The sequence below is a fragment of the Psammomys obesus genome, unplaced genomic scaffold (genome assembly GCF_907164565.1).
Source record: "Psammomys obesus unplaced genomic scaffold, mPsaObe1.curated_primary_1811, whole genome shotgun sequence".
Taxonomy (NCBI): Eukaryota; Metazoa; Chordata; class Mammalia; order Rodentia; family Muridae; genus Psammomys; species Psammomys obesus.
This window is the reverse complement of record NW_026596100.1, coordinates 5,673,665-5,691,554: the sequence shown is the minus strand read 5'-3', so window position 1 is coordinate 5,691,554 and position 17,890 is coordinate 5,673,665. Positions and strand designations below refer to the sequence as shown.

General features: G+C 37.4%; 1 pseudogene; it reads right to left on the bottom strand.

The window, feature by feature from the left end:
* Positions 1-363: 363 nt before the first annotated feature.
* LOC129692137 (alpha-enolase-like) lies at positions 364-1,750 on the bottom strand (annotated as a pseudogene).
* Between the last annotated feature and the right edge of the window lie 16,140 nt (positions 1,751-17,890).

Here is a 17,890-nt window from a genome sequence, read left to right as displayed (position 1 = left end):
CACCACAGACTGTAAATGGCATCAGAAATTTTCCTTTGACCCTACTTTCTCTGCCAGAATCAATTACAAGACACAACATACGACCATTCTCCTATAATTATTTAATTATAAAAAAATATGGTAAAGCATATATTAATTTTTTAGAGGATAAAATTCTTTTTGGGGGGAATGTGTTCCTGAGGCTTTTATTTTGTATGGAGAACCACTAGGGCTCTTGTCCATGGTCATCCTAGAGATTGCACTGGATTTATGGAGGGCTCCAGCTGGGAAGTGAGGTAGCAAGGACAGTGATTCAGACCAATCACATGATTATAAAGCTGGGGTTCCAGCAGGGCTCCAGGTGGTCAAGGGTGACTTCGGAGTCTAAGGAAGCAGCAACATGGAAAGGGGAAGCACTGAGCTGGCCTTGAGCCACCTTGATGACATTAGGGGTGAGGAGGATCTAAGCAGCCGGTGGCTCCAGGGATCTCCAGGCCACACTATACTTCGCCATGGGTTTCTAAAGGACCTGCCAGCAAACTTGGCCTTGCTGCCCAGCTCTTCCTTCAGATTCTAAGGATCTGATTGTACTTGGCCAGGTGCTCACATCAGCAAGGGACTGTCTTGATCTGCCCAGTGCAGAGTTCTACCACCAGGTCAGCGATGAAAGTATCGTCAGTCTCCCCGGAGCGATGGGACACCATGACGCCCCAGCCACTAGACTGGGCCAGCTTACATGCCTGCAGAGACTCAGTCACAGAGCCAATATGGTTCACTTTGAGCAGGAGGCAGTTGCAGGACTTTTTGCTCACAGCCTTGGAAATGATTGGTCTTCAACCACCTGGTTGCCTGTACTAGCTGTGCCAAGTTTCCCAGTCGTCCTGGTCAAAGGGGTCTTCAATGGATACCACTGGATAATCCCGGAAGAAGGAGTTGTACAGATCAGCCAGCTGCTATGGAGTGACATACCTGCTGGGGTCATTCGAGACTTGAAGTCCAGGTCATACTTGCAGACCTATACTACTCAGAGGCAGCCACGCCCATGCAGATGACTCCTGCTCCTTGTAGCCTACCTTCGAGATTGCGTTCTTCAGCTGCTCCAGTGCTTTTTTGTTCTCCAAGATGTTAGGTGTAAATCCTCCCTCATCAACCCACATTATTGGTATCCTTGTCATATTCTCCTTGATGATATTCTTCAGGTTGTGGTAAACCTCATAGCTTCCTGGAAACAGGAAACCCCCAGAGGGAGGATCAAGAACTCCTGCATAGCCAACTTGTTGCCAGCATGAGAACTGCTGTTGATCACCTTGAAAGATGGGACAAAGATGGCAGGATAACTTCAAGGTTTCCAGCCAAGTCAGCTATGTAACGGTAAAGGTGCACCTTGTTTTCTACAGCACCAACTTCGCAGATAGTCAGGACACTCCCAGATGGCCTTTGCACCAAATGTGGATTTATTTGCAGTGCCATTCTTTTCTACCATCAGCTTATTGGTTGATCTTCTCTTGCTCCACAGAATAGTTTTATTGATGTGCTCCACAGTTTTTGAGACACTCTTCCTCATGTAGAATGTCTTACCACTGTCACGGAATTCTAGGGCCTCATAAATGCCAGTGGAGTCACCATTGGGCACTGAAGCTGGGAAGGGATCTTTTGTGGTGTAAAGATCAACTTCGACAGTGGGACTCCCAGAAGAGTCAAAGATCTTTCTGGCCTGGATCTTGAGAATGGACATGGTGAATTTCTGGCCGTGGGATCACTGAGCAGGCAGGAAAGATCTCTGCAGACAGCCAGGGAGGAGAAAGTTAACCAAGACTAGAGACGGAGGATCAAAATCTTTTTTTTTTTTTTCTGGACCTCATTTATTTTTTAATTAATTTATGTATTACAATTTATTTACTTTGTATCCCAGCTGCAGCATCTTCCCTCATCTCCTCCCTATCCCACCTATTCTTTTTCTTCTCCCCCATACCCTTTCCCTAGTTCTTTGACAGGGGAGGATATCCTCCCCTTCTATCTGACCCTAGCCTATCAGATCTCATCAGGGCTGGCTGCATCATCTACCTCTGTGGCCTGACAAGTCTGCACCCCCCAAGGGAAGGTGATCAAAGAGCCAGCCACTGAGTTCAGGTCATAGACAGCCCCTGTACCCCTTACTAGGAAAACCACTTGGAAACTGAGCAGCCTACGGGCTTCCTCTGGGCAGGGGGTCTAGGTCCTCTCCATGCAAGGTCCTTGTTTGGAGTATCGGTCACTGCAGGACACCCTGAGCCCTAGGGAAGATGCTTAACCCTCAGTCAGGAGGGCAAACAGGATAGACATTGGAAGTAGGAGAAGAAAAGGAACAGGACAGGAGCCTTCCACAGAGGACCTCTGAAAGACTCTACTCACCAAGATATCCAAGGAGATATTGAGACTCATAAACAAACTTTGGGCAGAGTGACAGAAATCTTATGGAAGAAGAAGGATATAGAGAGACCTGGAGAGACAGGAACTCCACAAGGAGAACAACAGAAGATGAAACTCAGCAACCCTTTTAGGTAAACTCCTGTATCAAAGAATGAGATTGCAGCCTTATCTCTCATTATAAACAAAAATCAACTCAGAATTCAGCAAGTTTTTGTGAACTACTTAGATAAAACATTTAAAGGTGAGAGCATGGACAATAATTTTCTGAATAGAGCATTATTAGTACAGAAAAATCTAGTAAGAATTGACCAACGAGATTCAGTCAAGTTAAAAAGTTTTTGCATAACAAGAGGAACAATTATCAGTGTAAACAAAGAGGTCACAAAACAAGAAAATGTCTTTGCTATTGGCTCACATGACAAGTGATTAATATCTGAAATATGTCAAAATAAAACAAACAATAAAAAATGTGATTGATAAAGGGCAGAGGATAATGATCATGTACTATTAAAAAAGTACAAATGATTAACAATACATTCAAAAATACGGATGTTTACTCATTAGAGAAGTAAGTCTAACTACATTGAGATTTCTTATCATTCTTCTAAGAATGGAAACTGAAAACACAAAATGCTGAGGATGTGAGGAAAATGGAGCCTTATCCCCTGCTGCTGGGAATTAGCCTAACTCTTTTAGAAAGTTTTTGTAGAGGTATCTTATTTATGGTTTACATTGTTGTGATTAAATACTGACAAAAATCAACTTGGGATGAAAGCATTTACTTCAGCTTATAACTCTGGCCACTATGTCATTGAGGGAAGGAAGTAAGAGCAGGAATTCAAGACAGGGACCTGGGGGCAGGAATTGAAGCAGAGGCCATGGAAGAAAACTGCCACTGGCTTGCTTCTCATAACTAGCTTCAGCCTGCTTTCCTATACCAACCGAACAACCAGCCCAGGAGTAGCACTGCCCAGAGTGATCAGTGCCCTCCCACCTCAAGTCCTTAATAATAATATATAAAAAATGCATCACAGGCTTGTCCTCGGGCGAATATGGTAGAGGCAATTTCTCAGTTGAGATTCTGTCTTCCTAGGTGACTCTAGCTGGTGTCAAGAGGACATAAAGTACCCAGCACAACTGATTCTTGTGTACTTGGCACACAAAAACATCATTATTAAGTTACAACCTTTCTATTCTTCTTTGTCCTCAAAAAATATCAGGTTAAATTCATTAATAAAAACGAGATATTCTAAAATTTTAAAGTCCTATAACCGTTGAAATTCTAAACACTTTAAAAGTTCAGTTTCTTGGAAACTGAGTGTATGGGCTACATCTGAGCAGGAGTTTAAGGTCCTCTCCATACATGGTCCTTGGTTGGGATATCAGTTTGGTTTTTGTTTGTTTTGTTTTTTTGGCTCTGTTTGTCTTGTTTGTTTTTTGGCTCTTTTGGAGATCCTGTCCCCTCCAAGTCTTTCTATCTCCCTCTTCTTTCATTAAATTCCATTCATCATACCAAAAGTTTAGCTATGAGTCTCAGCCTCTGTTTCAATACCTCGATCAGTAGATCAGTCTCCAAGTGGGTTCCTAGTAAGGGCATCAGGGCCTGTCTCTGGCATGAACTCAGTGGCAAGCTCTCTGATTACCTCCTCATGGGGATGGGGGGGTGCAGCCTTATCAGGCCACAGAGGAAGACAATACAGCCAGTCCTGATGAGACCTGATAGGCTAGGATCAGATAGAAGGGGAAGAGATCTTTCCTTATCAGTGGACTAGGCGAGGGAAATACTGCGAGAAGAGGGAGGGAAGGTATGACTGGGAGAAGACAAGGGAGAGCGCCACAGTTGGGATACAAAGAGAATAAACGGTAATAAATAATACTAATTTAAAAAGTCCAGTTTTTTAAGACATCCGAGTCTCCTCCAAATTTTAGTCTCTAAATTGACCAAAGTTGCTTTAAAATATCCAAATTCTATGTAAAATACCAAAGTGTCTTAACTATGAGCTTCTTCAAATTAGGCAGGGGCCAGTTAAATACTTTTTTGATTACTGTAAGAAAGAACCATAGCATAGTCAGAATCAAATCTGAAATTCCATGGCATAAAGTTTGGTGCTGGATGTATGTGGCCCTTTCATGATGCTCTGTGGTCCAAAGTTTTCTGTCTTGAGTTCCTAACTAACTGTGAGTTCTAAGCTGGAATGAGTACTTTCCTTTCCATGTTGCATTTTGTCACCAAGTTGGCAGTCATGTTATGGTTCTACCCTGACCAAATGCTGGGATCTTGAGTGCAGTAATGCTGTAATTTCACCAGTATCTTCTCCTGGGACCATCAGGAACTCTGTTTCTGCCCCATGGTGTCAGTCCCCAACTTTTCTCCATTATGTCTGCTGAGTCTTCTACTACAGCTCCAAACCTCAGCTGTTCTCCTTGATCTTTGCATGGCTTCAAAACCAGCACCACCCACAAAACTTATATAGTACTAAGTGTGGCTCCCAACACAAGTCCACTCTGGACCACAGTTTCTGTGTACTGACTCCGAAAATAGAGTATGTCTATCTAGCTCATTTCTAGTTATTATAAAGCATATAAATATAAAATGTGGTATATGTTTTTATGAAGTCTTCTCATTGGTATTTTAAATATCAGTGAAAATGTGTGTTCATAATAAACACCATACTAGCTTCCTAAGTTGGAAATTACAGCATATAAAACTCTATAAGTCAGGGAAACAACAACTAACATACATGAATCCAAACTAAAACAATAATAAGACTTAAAAGAAGAATCAAATTTGAGCAATGTTCTCATAACTGACAAAGATTTGATGTATCAAGAACACCAAACCAGTTCAGTCTCACACAGGGCCATATTTTCGAGTAGTGGGGAAACAGGTCTACACAAGAGACAGAAACTTTGCAGAGTATCTGAAAGAAACAGAAGATTAAATCTTCTTCAAAGGATGGCCATTGTAGATTTTGGACATTAGTCTAAAGAAAGAACCTGAAGGAGATTAATCCAGAGATTGTGTGTAAAATTAATTAGAGTTAGAGAGAGAAAAGAATCTAAAAGATCCAGGGAAAGAATCTGATGAGTTTTTAGAGAACTGTTTAAGGAAGCCAGACCTCAGATGTTAGGGGCTTAAATAAATGCTACTGACCTATAGAATCAGCTACGGTCTCCACATTTCACTTGAGATTCTGATTTCTCTATTGCAGTTTAATTTCCCTCTTTCATCTCAGGTGGATTTGAGCCGTGACATCTATTTTAGGTATCTTTTCACTGACAATGAAGGATTTCTGCCTCACCTTGGAAGACCTTGAGTAAACTTTCCCTGTTAAATACAGTTAACATCTAGAGCATATGAACATATTTATAACTCTCTCTACTAAGATTTGGCTAGTGAGAATGTCAAACCTGAGTTTCTCAGCAGAGTTCTTTACTTTGCTGAGTTAATTTGGCTACAGTAAAGTCCTCACCATTGTCTGTCAAGACTAATCCTGCTAAAGACTGAGATAAAGTGTTTTCTACGTGAACTGGGGTTAGCTTGTCTGAAATTTCATTTAGAAAACATGCCTACTTAGTGTAAACATGCCAAGGATATTTCTAAAGGCAAAATGGATTAATTTTTATAACTGTTTGCTCTGATAATTAAATTTAGGTAGAAATTTATATGTACAGTTTTAAATGTTACTTAGTTGCAGTATACTCAATATTATAGAGCATTTTCCCTCTGTACAGCCATGCTAAAAGCTTACAATCTTTATTTTAAAACTGTGGACAACTTAGACATGTTATTTTTTGAATGAATAATGATGAAATTGATTTTTCTATAAATATGTTAATATTAGTGGTTCTTTGACTTATGTATGTCAAAAAATGTAAAAAATGCTCAGGAAAGAAATATACACAGAATTGAAATGACAGTTTCTGAGTATGTGTCTCTATATAAGAGAAACTTAAATGAACAGGAAAAAAAAAGAACACTTAAAAAAGAAAATAATATATCATTTGTAACAGTGTCATGGACTGACCCAGGACTTCAACAACAGACAGGAAAAAAGGGGTAGAGACTATGGCACCTCAACCTGATTCAAAATATTAGAATAAGATTTACCTGGATATTTACTGATTAAACATCCCCATCTGTGCCGTAAAACAAGACAAATATTTATAGTGTAAATATTATTGCATTATGAACTATAAATTTCTGATGGTAAATTTAGCCAAGAATGTAGTTTGTTATTCCTATGAAAAGTGTTATGAAAGTTTCAAAAATACAACTTTATCAGAGAAAGTCACTTAATAATATTAAATATCCAATGTACAAATACATAGCATTTCATAGAACAGCATCACAAAACAAATTGTGAATTTTTAAATTATAGTTTTTCTACTCTGCCATATAAAATGAAAGATTTATTTTCATTCATTGTGTTTAAACAGCAGCAAAACACATCCGAGTGGTAAAGCTTTCTGTTCTTGTAGTAAAATATCATCTATCTTCCATGATAAATTGCATTGATATTAAAATTTGTAAGTGTGAATAGATTATTTATTTTACTAAAGTATAAAGCACTTGAAAGAAAAGGCTTCAACATCTTTACTCTTCAGTTGAACAGATACAGGTTTACAAAGGGGAGGTTTGGGTAGAGGAGTAATAAACAATGGTTTGAACAAGCCCGTAATTATTCGCATGATTCATTATTTACTGATTTTCTTAAAGTTGCTTCCACAGAGAGAAATTAATCTTTTCAATCTAATTTAAGAGATATTATTTAAGAATATAGTGTCATCTTTGAACTTTAAAATAATGATTTTTTTCTTAATCAAATTAATGCATTTGTTTTGTAAAGTTATTTTTTTTCCTTTATTGAAAGTAGATTTTTTTTTTCTTCACAAAATATATCCTGATTATGGTTTTCCCTTCCTCCACTCCTCCCAGTTCTTAGCCACCTCCCCTCCATCAGATTCATTCCCTTTCTGTCTCACAATAGAAAAAATACAGAATTCTAGGGTATAACAATATAATAAAATAAATAAAATAATAAAATAAATAAATAACAAAATTATCACACAGGAATTGGGCAAAACAAACAAGCAGAATGAAAAGGGTTTGAGGGAAGGCACAAGAATCACAGGCTCAAATCATTCACACACTCAGGAATCCCATTGAACATTAAAAAGGCAACCATAATATATATGCAGAAGACCTGGAACAGACCCACGATGGCCGTGTGCATGCTACTTCAGTCTCTGTGAGTTTGTATGAACTTTGATCACATTGACTTAGGGGCCTTGTTTTCTTGGTGTCCTCTACACTTCCTGGCCCTTGTACTTTTTCCACTTCCTCTTCTGCTGGGTTCCCTGAGCACTGAAGAAAGGGATTTGATAGAAACATCCCATTTAGGGCTGTGTTCCAAAGTTTTTTACCCTCTGCACAATGTCTTGTGTGGGTTTTTACATTTGTTTCCATGTGCTGCGGAAGGAAGCTTTTTTCCTAGATGACCCATTCAGGAAGAGCATCCAAATTTTACTCTACCCATTAGAGATTGATTTTTTAGTTCTAACTTTTTCTTTAAACTTGGGAGTTTCCATAAGATTATGATTCAAAGATATGATGTTGAATATTTTTGAATGCTGAGATGTTCTTATGGTTCCTTGTTGGTACTGTGGGTGATCTTATATTGATTCACAAGATATGAACATTAAGGAAATTCACAGAAAGAAGAAACTTTCTGTGACTATTTTTCCCAATGATATATAAATAGTTTGAATTTAATTATGACCATTTGGGGTGATAATGCTTCCCCAAATATCTTAGATTATCTAAAACACAAAAGCAAGCAAAGAAAAAACCACATATGAGGCACTGGAAACTTGCCTTTCAGTCAATGGCCAGTGTCCAAGAGACCCCAAAACAGTATAGGCTATTGACATTGCCTTTGGTTACTTCCAAGAACTTGAATTACAACTCAATTGATGAAGACAACATACTTTTTTAATTGTAAACACATGGGACATGGAGGAATTGAGGTAGAACTGACCTGGATGTCTACTCTTTTAAGAGCTAATGCTCATAAGCAATCCCCCAATTAAGGCAGTAGATACAGAACAGAGATGAAAAGGAGCAAAGACAAAGACAGGCATCATTCTTGAAACCTGCCTTTTGATGCTAAAGTTGAGTTTAACAAATGGTGGCATATTATTATAAGATATAGATTGTGCATGTTATATATGTATATTTGCATGGTGATTCAGAGCAAGAGTCTGCTCTCAAGATGAAAAACTAAGACAATTCCAAGCCAAGGTACCTAAGTATATGTTTGATGTTTCTGGATCTTTTTGTACATGTTGAGGCTAGAAATACTGCCCCAACTGAAAGCTGAAGGATAAGATTCGTTATAAAGTAGCTTTTAGTATATAACATATTTGAGGATAATGTTTATATGCCGAATCCCACCATCAACCTCATCTTCTTTTCTAAAAAGTTGAATTAAATTAGGATTCCAAGGAATGCTGGAAATGTAGGAGAACACAGGAGAATGGCAAACGTAAGTTTAGTGCTTTTAATTATACTTAACTAGATGTACATACTGACAAGAAGAGTCTAAGCAATGAACGGGAATAAATTTGCTCATTAGTTTGATAACAAGAATGAATACAGTACAAGTTCTTCAAATGAAAATAAAGCTAGCTCTTCACTTTCTTACCATGTAATTCTTTTCGGTACACAGACAGAACTATGGAGATAAAAATCAGCCTGCTCAGTTATTGCAGAGTGAGGGAAAATATTCTAAGAAAGTAGAGTCATGATCTCAAATTACAACAAAGCAAGAATCACACTGGGAAAGAGTGGTAAGATAAGGAAAGCATTTCAGGCCACAAAAACAATATGATCAAATATACAAGTAAGAGCATCATAGGGAACAGAGTCTTACTGTCTCTCCTGTTTATTTGACTCTAACATATGATGTGGTATCCGCCCAGGTAATGTTGAAACATAAAGAAAATGGCAAGATGAGATTGAAAATACCAATTAGGAGACAGAATTATAAAAGATTATATTGAAGAAAATAATTTATGTTTGGTTTGAGCAAAGTTTATGGTTAAATAACTCCATCTGGCATTTTTGTAAAAACAATGACTTGAAAGTATGAATTTGAAGTCATAAAAGTAGCTCAAAGTGTTTCATTAGGCAAGGCAAAGTTAAAATGAGACTATAGAATTATTTTATAGTATTTGTTGTGTGTGGCAAGTTCACATAACTTTATAAATTATACATTTATCATTTTTATTACTCTCACAGATATATTTCTACTACATAGTTCAGAATGTAACTTGCCAATTAATCTTGAGGCAATCTCTGCTCACATCTCTATGGATATACTTCATTTTGCCTATTGTTGATCTATGTATAGCTACCATGATGTTTGTATTTAATTAAAAAAAATGTTATTTTAGCAACCCATCCACGATGCTCCTCCCACTACTAAGTAATAGTTTAGTGTATGTGTCTATTATTTACACATCAAATTTCCTGAACAGGCAAATTTGGACTATTTCCAATTATACAGCTGCTATTGTTTAGGATAATCTGAACGTAAAGCCTTGTGTGAGCTTTGCATAATTATTTATGGCTAAATATTTTACTTTCTTTTAGCACAAATACACAGTAAGGTAATTACCACACCACAGACTAAATACGTGATTATAAGAAAACAAAACACTTACAAAGAAGTTGTACCATTCAACTTTTTCACACTCAAATGTTGAAACACATAATGAATTCAAAATGCTGCAACAATTTTCTTCTTATGTGGTTGTTTTTAATTTTAATCACCATCAGAAGTTGAAATTATAATATAATGTGCTTTTAAGTTTTAAATTATCATTATTATTATTATCACTATTGTTTTTATTACAGAGTCTCTGTTCATATGTTTATGGCCATTCCTAAGTTCAATTTTTGAGCTCCTTGTTTTACAAACCTTCAAGTGTTACTGTTAATAACTTTTTTTGTGAGTGTTATTTTGTTGGTTGATTGATTGATTTGTTTGTTCATTTGTATTCCGGGAAATTTATAAGTGATTGAAGGAAGAGGTTATAGTGACCTTTACTTGTTCAATTTTACTTACTCATATCTGAAACTTCAACCAAAAGCAAATGTTCTTCCTTTTTCCACCTACGGAAATCAGAGCTCTTAGGGGCTTTTGTATTTGGTCGATTGAGAACTAATTCTACCTTTGCAGACAGAATTATCTTTCTGTATCCCCCTGCTCCTTTTTTGGAGCCGTGTCTAAGTTAAACAAGAGAAAATGAAAACTATAAACTTTAAACTTTGCGTCAGTTATTAAACTGCAGTCTGTCCTGTGATGCTGAGTTACAGCTGGATTGAGAAAGCTCGTTGTCTTTGCAACAGGTGACTGCTCTCGGCTTCATCCACATGATGTACCAGACACGGTTGGTGTTCAGAGTGGGAAGAGGACACTTGACTACTTTTTCCATGTTTCCCTTCGTCCGAATGGTGCTGCTCTCCGTGTCACATTTGTGCCCTTAGCATAAGAAGTAGTTCCTGCAGCCTAGAACTCATTGGCACAGGAGACAACTTCCTGAACAAAACACCAACAGCACAGGCTCTAAGAGCAACAATCAATAAATGGGACCTCATGAAACTGAAAAGCTTCTGTAAAGCAAAGGACACTGTCATCAAAACAAAACTACTGCCTACAGATTGGGAAAGAATCTTCACTAACCCTTTATCTGACAGAGGACTAATATCGAGTATATACAGAGAACTAAAGAAGCTGAAAAGCAGCAAACCAAGTAATCCAATTAAAAAATGGGGAGCAGAGCTAAACAGAGAATTCTCGACAGAGGAATATTGAATGGCAGAGAAACACTTAAAGAAATGCTCATCCTCATTAGCCATCAGGGAAATGCAAATCAAAACGACCCTGAGATATCACCTTACACCCATCAGAATGGCCAAGATGAAAAACTCAAGGGACAACACATGCTGGAGAGGTTGTGCAGAAAGAGGAACCCTCCTCCACTGCTGGTGGGAATGTAAACTGGTTCAACCACTCTGGAAATCTATCTGGCACTTTCTAAGACAATTAGGAATAGTGCTTCCTCAAGACCCAGCTATACCACTGCTAGGTATATACCCAAAGTTTGCTCAAGTACACAAAAGAGATATTTGCTCAACCATGTTTATAGCAGCTTTATTTGTAATAGCCAGAACCTGGAAACAACCCAGATGTCCATCAACGGAGGAATGGGTACAGAAATTGTAGTATTTTTACACAATGGAATACTACTCAGCAATCAAAAAGGAGGAAATCATGAAATTTGCAGGCAAATGGTGGGATCTAGAAAAGATCATCCTGAGTGAAATATCCCAGAAGGAGAAAGACAAACACGGTATATACTCACTTATATAGACCTATAAGATATGATAAACATAATGAAATCTATACACCTAAAAAAGATAATCAAGAGAGCGGACATGGGGTAAGATTATCAATCCTAGTTTTGAAAGACAGATGGGATGCACATTAAACATTGACAGGAGTCTACTGAGCGCATTTGAAAAACTCTAACTAGCAGTGTTTTCAAAGCAAAGACTCATGACCAAACCTTTGGCAGAGTACAGGGAATCATAAGAAAGAAGGGGAGTTAGTCTGATGAGGAAAAGATAGGAGCTCCACAAGGACCAAACATATCTGGGCACAGGGTCTTTTCTGAGACTGACATGCAACCAAGGACCATGTATGAATGTAACCTAGAACCTCTGCTCAGATATAGCCTGTGGTTGCTCAGTAACCAATTGGTTTCCCATAGTGAGGGGAACAAGGACTATTTCTAACAGGAACTCAATGACTAGCTCTTTAGCCTCCCCACCCCCCAAAGAAGGAGCAGTCCTGTTAGGCCACAGAGGAGAGCTTTGCAGCCAGTCCTGAAGATACCTGATAAAACAGGATCAGATGAATGGGGAGGAGGTTCCCCCTATCAGTGGACTTGGCAAGGGGCACGGTGGAGATGAGGGAGGGAGGGACTGGGAGGGAATGAGGGATCGGGACACGGCTGGGATACAGAGTTAATAAAATGTAACTGATAAGAAAAAAATAAAATTAAAAAAAAAGAATTAGTTCCTGGTTTTTCAGCTCCTTAGACCATCCTATTTGCATAAATCATAAATCTCAGACTTGTAGTTATTTTTTTCATAAGTTCTTTGATTAACAAAAACAGCTGAACAGTCTTTGCTTCTGGGAGATATGGATAGTAGCTAAGAATGGCTCTTTTTCCAAGTTCATCCAATAGGTTTCCAAAGCCTCCCTCCATTTTCATAACTACATGGCTTTAAATTGCTTCTAGGGTTTTGATTGCTACATCACATCAATATGGTTTTTTGCTTTCTCTGACCTCATGCTTTTTAACTAGTCCTAAATTCCTTGTTTAAACACATAATTTATAATTTCTTCAAAATTTGATTACTACAGTCTGAAAATATGTTACTCTTTGTCCTGAAGAAACACAACATATTCCCACTGCTTATATTAGAAAACTTTGGAAGTAAATTTTAGAAATTCTTATCTCCTAAGCCACCTAGAAGCCTGAATCCCATTTATGTATTGAGATTAAATTTATTCTACAGTGAATATTCTTCATTTTAGGCTAAATATGCTGAAAAGCAAATGAATTAATAGAGTATAGAGTCTTCCCTCGAGTGTCGCTCCTCTTATGATCTCATGTTTCATCCATATGATACTCCCTTTGTTTAACACAGAATTGGAAAAAGAACCACATGACTAGAGAAGGGTTCTTTAAGATAATTACAGATCATCAATTTAAAGAGAAAAATGATAACCCTGAAATCATGGTTATACAATGATGTAATTATGCAGACCCTGCAAACCAGATGCTGACAAAATCATTTCCTTGTTTGCTGTTGGTATACAGACTCCCTTTGAGAGATCAGGATACCTCCAATTCCATTTTAAAAGAGCAAGTTCAGCAAACTGTGGCTTCTTATCATGAGGTATTTAAGTGACTTCTAAAATTTAGAAATAAATCACTCCCCAGCATTTATCTAATTAGCTTTTCAGCAAATGTTTTGCCTGGTGCATTTGTATGTACCAGAGAGAAGACAGTGTACCAAATGGAGCAAACCCTGTAACTTCATGGACCACATAACCACAGAAGAGAAAAATGATTAAAAATTATGCCAATTACTGTGCATGTGATAGTCCAGTAAGATTGAAAATCACTGAGCCAACTAATCTGATGACTACCTAATTTTGATGTCTCCATCCAAGGAAGTAAATTTAACTATCTATTTGGATAGTTTACCAAAATAATGTTGAAATCTATCAGAGAAATTATACTGGTAATTCCATTTTTTAACTGCTCCAAATACTGTTACAGGAAGTTGATTGATGGGTATATTTAGCAAGATTGAAAACCTTTATAAAATTTTGTTTTTCAAAACTAAAATCAAATAACATCCTGATTCTGTCAGCTGTATCATTTCCGTTCCATTACAAAGCTCTGCTGATGGAGCAGTCCTAACAGCAGATACGCAGCTCAAGAAGAAAAGATAAAAATTCAACATTTTGTTGCAATACCATATTTTATACAGATGGATGTGGAAGCAAAGAAACACAGTGATATTTTCACAGATATGACTACTGAAATAAACAGACAAGAAAGCATAAAACTATGATAAATTTAATTTAAAAAGAAATACACAGAATCTTAAGTCATGCTAGCATAAACCAAATAGTGAATTTTAAAAACAATTTTAGTGAAGTATTTCAAAGTTAAAGTTTGCATGCATGTATTAGATTTTGTAGATCTTCTATGAACACTATAGCAGCAAATGATTTAAAACTTTAAGTAATACTTGGAGTATAGCATCTTCTCATGTCAGCTGCCAGGCATACAATCAGAATACTCACCATGACTTGGCAGTTACCCACTGACCGAATGTTCAGAACACGAGGAGGCGGCAGTCCAGCTCTGTTTGTTTGCCTTTGGTTCAGCAGTCTGTTCCTGCAGTGATTTCCACATGGCATACATGCTCGAAGGTCAAGCTCTTTTTGGTCCAGGGATTTAGAATATAAATTACATGTTAAAAAACCCAAACTTGGAACCCTTAGAGGAATGTGGGACATAACCTTAGTTGGATAGTATTACCCACAAATAATCAATTCCTATTCTAGCTCAAACAAACACACCAACAAACAAACATGAGAAAAAAATATATTAATTATGTTGGGGATATACACTTATAAAAAAACCTATCTAGAAGTGTCAATGAAATGATATATAATAAAATATGGGTTCATAAAAATATTTTTCTTCCATTTATTTTGATATATATATATATATATATATATATATATATATAATAAGTAACTTGACTATTAGGAAACATTATTAATTATAGTATTAGAAGAAAAGCTTTTCTGTGTGTGTGTGTGTGTTTAGACGTGTATGGGTAAATCATAGATTCATTTTATACAGGAGCTGAGTAGGTTTAATATACAGGAGGGCAGCAACTGTTGGTGAGTCGAGATGGATCATATCCATAATGTCTGAAGCATCTGAGATCGCTCGGGGTCTCTGGATTGCCAGCGATAGCTGGGCCTTGCCAAGGAGCCAGATGCTCTCATGGCTCTTCACCACAAAGTAATTTCTTTTCAAAGAACAAAAACACACAAATGCAAGGAAAAGATTATATTTCCTGTGCATTCTAAACATTTTTATCCCCTTTTTGTTATGATAAAACTGAGCATAAGTGTGAAAACAAGGTACTTTTCAGACATTAAACTTATAAGTGTTAAATAATTAATATTTTATATCACTCTTAAACATTAGCACTAACTAAAGAGGTGTAAAAAAATAATGATCCTTGAGCCCAATGCATTCTCAATGTCTACAGTCCTGACAAATTATAAGGGTAATTGAGAAGAAAGCAGATATTTTTCAGAGATGAAGAATGAAAACACCATAAAATCTGTATTAGAAAAACTTCTTTCTCTACCCTGAACAACATGGGTTGGGGTAAAATATTTTGGGAGAGATGAGATGGACTGTGAGATAAACACTGTTTTCAGCCATACTTCCATGCATTGAAGACTTTAGGTTAGAAACTGGAGCCATAATATTTAAGTTAGCATGGCTGTGTTCAGGAGGTGTGAAGAGACAAAGGCAGGTGGGACATCCTTGAAAGAGCTGTCATTGCTGCAGACACATTTTGTCATTGCTGACCAGTTCCACCTCCTGTTGTAGTTCCTTCATACAAAATCAGGCTTTCCGAAGTCATGGCAGTGTGGCCGTTAGCTAACTTTCCTCTGGCTGTCTCTGTCTCCCTCTGCTCTCCCCTCACCTCCCTCACCTGTGTGTATGTTTGCGTGTGTGTGTGTTTGTGTATTCCTGCATTCTTCTCTCCATTACAAGACATATATCTGTGCACATGCTCACACACCATTTCTCAGCTTTCTCTGGGACACATACCTCTTGAAACTTGTGTCTGTTTTAGGCAGACAAAAGAATATATTTACACATTTCTATTACATGTTTAAGAAATTTGATGAATTAAGTTCACACTTCATTCCCACCAAAGTTATTATCCTCATCAATCATCAATATCGTCAGATTTAGCAACATGCACAAAATTGACTACAAAAATAGTGGATAATCTAAGTTGAAGGGCGCAGATATTATATTCAGATCCAGGTAAGAATATAGATCACTAGGATTACATAAGGAAGGGGAATTGATATCCTTAAAGTATGTTACAAATTGTCATTCCTTGACAATATATCAGATGGATGCCTTAGTATAAATTACAGGCTTACAGAGGGAAGGATAAAGGTTCTATGTCAGAAGGAATGATCAGTAGGTACAAATCCTTCTTAATACTATAAAGCCAATTTTTCTTGATTTTTAATAACAATATTAGGGTTCTACAATGATACTGAAGTTGATTTTCATTCTAAGTTAACTGAAGTACATGGAAAATTTAATTAACAACTGAATGAGTCATTTTGTTATAAATTAGATGATGTGGCATATTTTAAAATGACGTATGGAATAAAAGAAAAATATACTGAGAGTTATGTCTGTCACCTTAGAAATGACCATATTTAATAGATATTATTTTTAATTTTTATATGAAATATTCATTATTTAAGAAGTATCTGTAAGCTATAAAGACCCTGGCTTCTTTTTTAAAGATATTTCCCAAACTTGTTCAATGATAATTTACATTTTATTTTTAAGTTATTACTATTACTATTATTAATTATTATTTAAAATTTATTCACTTTGTACCCAAGTTGTAGACCCTCCATTATCTCCTCCCAGTCCCACTCTCCATCCTTCTTCCTCCCCTATCCCTCTCGCCTAGTTCACTGATATGGGAAGTTCTCCTCCTCTACTGTTTAACCCTAGCCTATCAGGTCCCATCAGGACTGCCTGGATCCTCTTCTTCTGTGGGCTGGCTAGGTCATTCCACCAGGAAGAAGCGATCAAAGAGCAGGCAACTGAGTTCATATCAGTTACCATCTCTTCTCCCCTTACTAGCGATTCCCCAGGGAGACTGAGCTGCCCCTGGGCTACATCTGAGCAGGGGGTCTTTGTCTTCTCTATGCATGGTCAGAGGTTGATGCATCAGTCTCAGCAGTACCACCTGGGCCCTGATAATTTTGCCTTTGTTGGTCTCCTTGTGGGGCTCCTGTCCCTTTCTTGTCTTTCTATATCCCCCTTCTTCCATAGACTCCCTGTACTCTGTCTAAAGTTTGTCTTTGAGTCTCTACATCTACTTGGATCTCCTGCTGGTTGGAGTCTTTGAAAGAATGTCTGTGGTAGGCTCCAGTCCTGTTCCCCCTATTCTTCCTTTTCAGGCATCTGTCCTGTTTCCCCTTCTGAATGAGAACTATGATCTTCCCTCTTGTTTAGCTTCTTTAGGTCTGTAGGTTTTGGTATAGTTATCCAATATTATATGGTTAATATCCACTTACAAGTATATACCATGCATGTCTTCTGCTTGTGCGATACCTTACCCAGTATGAACTTTGCCTTCAAATTTGCCTTCAAATTTCATAATTTCCTTGTTTTTAATTGCTGAGTAATGTTCCATTGTGCAAATGTACCACAATTTCTGTATCCATTCATCCGTTGAGGGAGATGTAGGTTGTTCCCAAATTCTTGCTTTTACAAATAAGTTGCTGTGAATATATCTGAGCAAATCCCCTTATATGGTTAAATACCTTTCCAATATACGCTCAGGAGTAGGATAGCTGAGTCTTGAGGTAGGACTATTTCCAGTTTTCTGAGAAAGCACCAGATTGATTTCAGCAATGGAAGAGTGTTCCCATTTCTCCACATCCTCTCCAGCATTTGTTGTCACTTGAGATTTTGATCTTAGCCATTCTGATGGGTGCTGGTGAAATCTCAGAGTCATTTTGATTTGTGTATCCCAGATGACTAAGGGCTT